Source organism: Anas platyrhynchos, chromosome 24, assembly GCF_047663525.1.
Source record: "Anas platyrhynchos isolate ZD024472 breed Pekin duck chromosome 24, IASCAAS_PekinDuck_T2T, whole genome shotgun sequence".
Classification (NCBI taxonomy): domain Eukaryota; kingdom Metazoa; phylum Chordata; class Aves; order Anseriformes; family Anatidae; genus Anas; species Anas platyrhynchos.
This window is the reverse complement of record NC_092610.1, coordinates 6,199,049-6,205,100: the sequence shown is the minus strand read 5'-3', so window position 1 is coordinate 6,205,100 and position 6,052 is coordinate 6,199,049. Positions and strand designations below refer to the sequence as shown.

General features: G+C 43.6%; 1 long non-coding RNA gene across 1 annotated transcript; it reads left to right on the top strand.

Annotated features, from left to right (window-relative positions):
* Nucleotides 1-1,495: 1,495 nt before the first annotated feature.
* On the top strand, nt 1,496-3,971 carry LOC110351957 (uncharacterized). The gene is made up of 3 exons (XR_002400176.4): nt 1,496-1,652; nt 2,919-3,034; nt 3,139-3,971. It is a non-coding gene; the product is annotated as an uncharacterized lncRNA (long non-coding RNA).
* Nucleotides 3,972-6,052: the final 2,081 nt, after the last annotated feature.

Here is a 6,052-nt window from a genome sequence, read left to right as displayed (position 1 = left end):
TAAACACCACGCAGATGTTTGTTCACCCTCCCCCCTCCCTCTCTGGGACGGGGAAGAGAAATGGAAAGTGAAGCCCGTGAGTTGAGATAAAGACAGTTTAATAAGACAGGAAAATAATAATACTAATAATAACAACAATAAAAATAATACAATGGTGATAATAGTACTAATAGTAATAATGTGTACAAACAAGTGATGCACAATGCAATTGCTCACCACTCGCTGACCAATGCCCAGCCTAACCCCGAGCAGTCCAGCCCCCTCCCCCAGCTAGCCACCCCTATATATTGTTTAGCATGACGTCAGATGGTATGGAATACCCCTTTGGCCAGTTTGGGTCACCTGTTCTGGGTCTATCCCCTCCCAGCTCCTGTTGCACCCCCAGCCTATGCCTGTTGGCAGGACAGAGCAAGAAGCTGAGATGTCCTTGGCTTAGTATAAGCACTGCTCTGCAACAATTAAAACATCGGGGTGTTATCAGCACTCTTCTCATCCTAAGCCAAAATCTAGCATTCTACCAGCTACTAGGAAGAGAATTAACTCTGTTCTAACTGAAACCAGGACACATATTGTGATCTCAAAGCAGTATGCTACTTGTTCCAGGTTCACACTGTTTACTGTCTCTTTCACCACCCTTAACCATCAAAATATTTTTTATTTTTCAAAATGATAATTTGGAGTTAAACAGTATCCCATCCTTGGCCTCCCAGCTGGCCCACTGGGAAAAGTGACTTTAACATAAAAAGCCTAGTCCAAATCTGGGTACACTGAAAGCAAGAAAAAAGGTTCGGAACAGACTTAGCAGTGGGGGAATGGTGACAATAAAATGGAAACAACATTGTTCTCTCTTTCTGACTGGATACTCTTGACAGGAATAAAGAAACTCAGATCAGCTGACAGAACATTTTTATATTACCTCCAACAAAATGTGACAAGCAAATATATTATTATGATATTAAAGAAAATCTTGGAAAGGGAAAGAATAAATATTAACATTGCAAACTTATAAAAGTGTATCCACACATAATTTTGGAGATATTAAATTTCCCCAGTTTCAGACAGACTCATCTGTAATGCATTGTAACAACTACTTGAGAGTTTCTGGAAAGGGGCAGATGAATCCCAAGAGAACTTTCTCCAACCTCACAGTGCAGCCCAAAGCACAGCACAGGGGGGACAGGCAGGGTGGGATGGAGACAGGCTGACCCAGAAGACAGTCTTGTTGGTCCAGAGCCCACCCTGTATAGAGAAAATCATTGTACACGGTGTATTTGCGCTCACTGAGGCTCCAGGACCTCCAGGAAACAGGAGGAAGGCTATTATGCCATCTCGGCAGTTCCAGGGTATGCACAGATATTCTAATTGCAAATACCACTGCTTGGTCAAGGACCGTTCTCATTGCAGGTGGTTTGCAAAGGCAGCTGTGCTTTAAGCTCAGTGTAAATGATCGGTCATACTCTGAGCCTGGGAAAATGTGTCAGCTGTTGGCAAGAAGCACTCAGGGCAGTGTAAGCAGCTGTCAACAAGGAAGTCATCAAATGGCATTTCCTGCTTGGCCTTGGCCACCACTCCATCTGAAGCTTCAAGCACAGTAAATCACAAGAGAAACAGAGAGGAAGACAGGAGGGGACCAAGGACATAAACATCCCTTGGTAAGCTAAGACTTGATGCAGGCCACTTTGGCAGGACTGCCCAAGAGCAAGTAGCAGTAGCTAGCTTTGTACAAGGCATCCTGTGGGATGGTTTCTGGGCAAGGTAATGTGGAAGCTTTTTTGTTTGTTTGCTTTTTGGTTTTTGTTTTCACACCCACTCTCTCTCCTGAGATTTATTAAGGAGTGTTGGATAGGTAGTGGGAGAAAGGACAGATCTTTGGATTAATACAAAAATGATACCAGGTTCGTGACCCAAAGAGCTGGTGGACACTTGCTGGAGAAGTGGAGCTGGCAGAGCAGGGAGGCTTAGTGTGCAAGTCACAGAGGAGACAACTTTTTGGGGTGCAAAACCACCTTCCACAAATACCTACACATTGATGGGCACACCTGGACCAGTCCACAAAGCACTCACTGTCTCCTAAAAACTCTTGCAGCTTCAGCTAGGTGCAGGCTTTCCTCCACATTCAGGTAACCCACACTACAGTACAAAGCTTTGCACGTGTACTGGTTGTGAGCACCCAGACTAAAAGCCAGGAGGTCCTTTGTACCAAAAAGTCCTGCATAAGGTCAAACTATTGAGCATATTGAGAGTTGCTGTGGTCCTGATATGTGTCCTCCCCATCTCCTTCCTGTTGTTATCAATTCCTTGCAGACATGCCTTTGCATGTAGAAGGCATTTGCCTCTGCTCATTTTAATCATTGGAGAACCGTACCATGTGTTCTGCTTTCCATACCACATGTACCAGGTTAGATGATTTTTGCAGATGACATTTGCAGAGAGCTGTTCTAGTATTGCTTATGCAGTGGCACTACAGCCACTCTAGGGAAAAAGTCTGGCTCTCTGTCTCCAGTGATTTATTGCCCCAATTTCAAACAGCTAATAAATCACTGCAGAGAGTCCTAAGCTTGTGTTCACATTTATTATGGTTCTGGTGGGAGAAGTGATGTGCAGATATTCCGGATACACAAACACATGTTCTCGTGGATTTGATGGGGATCTGAGGCATGCAGTCAAAAGCTAGCAAGACAGTGAGTGGTAGGCTACTGATAGACTCTGGTTCCTGCCTGGCATTTTTTTTTTTTTTTGTTACCTTAAACTTGGAAAGCATAAAGGAGACCAGGGCTTGGTTTAGTGCATAGTAATTTAGAGGGAGCTGTATATATGCCCCATTGACTGTTCAAACAAAAATCGGGGCACAGTGAGCAGGTGTAACTTTTACTTTCAGCAAAATCTAGCCTTCCTTTGTATTTTCTCTTGAACCCTAGGAGCTTTGGAATCCTCAGCCCTGAAGATTCAGAAAACCTCTCTCTCCCTTAGAGGTCTATCTACACAGCAGTAGGGCTAGCCTCTCTCCTGCTGTCCTTTTCACCCTATGTAAGATGTAAGATCCATGTGCTCCTTCAGGATCTGCCCAACAGAAATCCTGCCCTGCCTTCCCTCTTGTGCCTCTCCCCTGCTAACAGTGGTCTCTGTCATGTCTCCCAGGTCCAGTTGCTGATTGTCCCTCACAGTGCCTGTCCCTTGTCCAGCAGCATTCACAGGACCAAGCATATAAACCTTGCTCTGAATTGCCCTTAATGGTCTCCTTAAATGATCATACTTTGAAGGACCCCAAGTACTTTGAGCACCTCAGCAGTTTCAAGCCATTATTAATGGCTTGAATTCATACTCTGTTTTTATTTGCATGTTATATTAAAATTTGTGAGATTTACTCATGGAGCCACAGCTTTTAAATCCAGAAGGACTGTTTAGTTCCCTTCCTCTCATGTCCTGCACTAATTACTTCTGTGTCAAGAAGTGGGCATAAACCCACTGACCTGGCTGTCTAGGAGACAGCTGTGATTTCATCCCTACCTCAGAAATTGTTTATAAAGAAATGAGAAGAAGGATGTCTCAAAACATGCAAACGAAAAAAGAGGAAAAAAAAAAAAAAAGGAGAGGAAAAAAAAAGTACTTGGTTACTCCAATTTCAAATTTTGTAGTGGAGACTAACAAAAAAAAAAAAATCAAAATAGCTCAAATAGTTGAAATAACTGGAATTTCATATATTCATTTTACCAGAACAAAACCTTTGACTCACTCCAAAGTAACCTTTCTAGTTTTCTAAAACTTCCAACAAATTAATAACGGAGAAAACAATTATTTATCAAGCTTTCAGTTGTAATTTTTTTTTAAACAAGACTTTCTCTCCTTATAAGGAAAGTCAACAGCCTTTGTTCTGAGGTAATTCAAGTGCCTCCACAGTCAGGAAAGTTTCCAAGATTTCATCTTAGATGTTTTGTGTTTTTCTTTTTTTTTCTTTTTTTTTTTTTCTTCCCCTCCACAGCACCTGACCTTTCCTCCAAGCTCCTTCCTTCCCTCTTTAATCTGTAACCAGTACTTCAGTTGAGTGATTCAGTTGGGTTTTTATATTTTCCTTGAGAGCAACCCATACCTCTGTAGCGTGGACAGTGCTTCTTCTTGCTTCCTGACAAGCTGAAACTAATTCCCAGTCCTACGGCCCAAATTTCATGGTATTTGGACATTGCCCAGTTCAGCACTGTGAAAGCTCAGGCTTACGTATGTAGGCACCCATTACCTACTGAAACCATGAGAAGTCAGGGATACATGGTCTGTAGTACAAATCACCTGCACCCCAGCTTCAATGTCAGTGTGACCAGTGGCATGTGCTGCTCTGTGCTCCACTGCTGCACTTTTAACATGGATTTTACCCAAGGTTTGACTGACTACTTCTGACTAAGAAAATCAAGCTTGGAGTCAACAGATTAAAACCTCTATCAGGGCCTCTCTATCCAGGAGCAGTTCTGTGGCCATTGCACACACAGAAGAGGACTGGAGATCCTTAGCTGGGAAGCAGAAGTTGGCCCCAGGAGTGGAAATGCCCATGCTGTGTTGAGCGCCGCTGTCACAGATGCACTGGAAGAGGGCAGCTAGGGACTGGGACAGGGACAGGGACCTCCTGGTGCTGTAAAACCAGTCAAGATGGAATGATGCAGGGGTGGGCAACTGATTGTCTCCTCTCCAGGATGGAGAAGGACCATGGTTACTTGCCTCTGACACCAGCAGGCAGAGTTTGGAGCTCCCTCTGGAGCTGAGGCTTCCGATCTGCAGTTTTATGCTCATTTCAAGCTAGCTGAAGCATGGAATCATTTCCACCACCCGGCCTGAAAACATGCAAAGTGAGAGCTCCATCCACCCACATTTTTGGAATGAGCATCCCGCACCCAGAAACAAAGTGCTCCTGGGACCATGAGGAGTGCGGGTGTCAGGACCCTGATGTGCCTAGAGCACTCAGAAAGGAAGATGCCATAGCAAAAAACAGTCCTTCTCCGTAACTTATTTCTGCTTGTGTAGATGGCAGAATTGGAGTTCAGGTTTGTGGCAGACTGAAATCTTTGGGGCATATACAGTGATAATATTATTATAAAACCTTGTTTTTTAATGAGAAAATGATGCATTCTTTTTTTTTTTCCCTCTTAAGAGTGGTACAAAGCTCACAGTTGCATGATGAGAAATAGCTATTGTTCACAGATATTAACAGAAGCACAAATCTGATTCTTTGGTAGAGGATCTGATAGATCACTATGGATCTGAAAGATCACCATGATATGGGAAAAGAAGGAGAAAAAAAAATATGAAAAAAGAATATGAATATGAGATACTGAGTCTCCTACATAGAGGGGCACAAGGCTCTCTAACATAGATCAGCGAAGGACTAGGTTGGCTGGAGCAGGACAACAGAGATGAGCACCATGATGTCTACAAGTGGCTACAGTAAGAGAATTTGCATGCAAAAATACAGGAAAATAACCTGGATCTGGTCTTGCTCCCCTGACAGCAGGGGTTTCTGTACTGAAATTTTCCTTAGAAAAGTATCAGGAAAACAGAAGGGAACAAATAAACCAAAAGAAGATCGGATGCAGGTTCCCTAGAGATGTGAGGGCTTAGGACGTCCCCCAGTAAAGATCCAACCGAACTGTTAAGGGAGTCAGTGGCATGATTGATATGCATCGGAGGAAGACTAACATCCTTTGACAAATAGCAGTGGGAAATAGAAGAAAAGAAAGTCCCACACAGAGCAAATGGTTCTCCAACAGAAGCAGCCACCATGGCAGTGCTGCTGGGAGAAGCTTCTGCTGGGATTCCTCTGCAGCCATCACTGGGGTAACTGGCTGCATTATTCTTGTTCGAACAGCTCTGTTCAGACCATGTGGTGAGTCATGCCAGCATATTTAGATCCTTACATAACCAATGCCAAAAGGCAAGGTGTTACAGCATTGCTATGCCAACACAAATGCCCAGGGACCAACTTTGCACTCAAGAAAATGAGTAAGCAACCCCTCCAGAACAGACTGAGAGCATCTCTTAGACATCACCAGCATGGTATTTTGCTACAGGA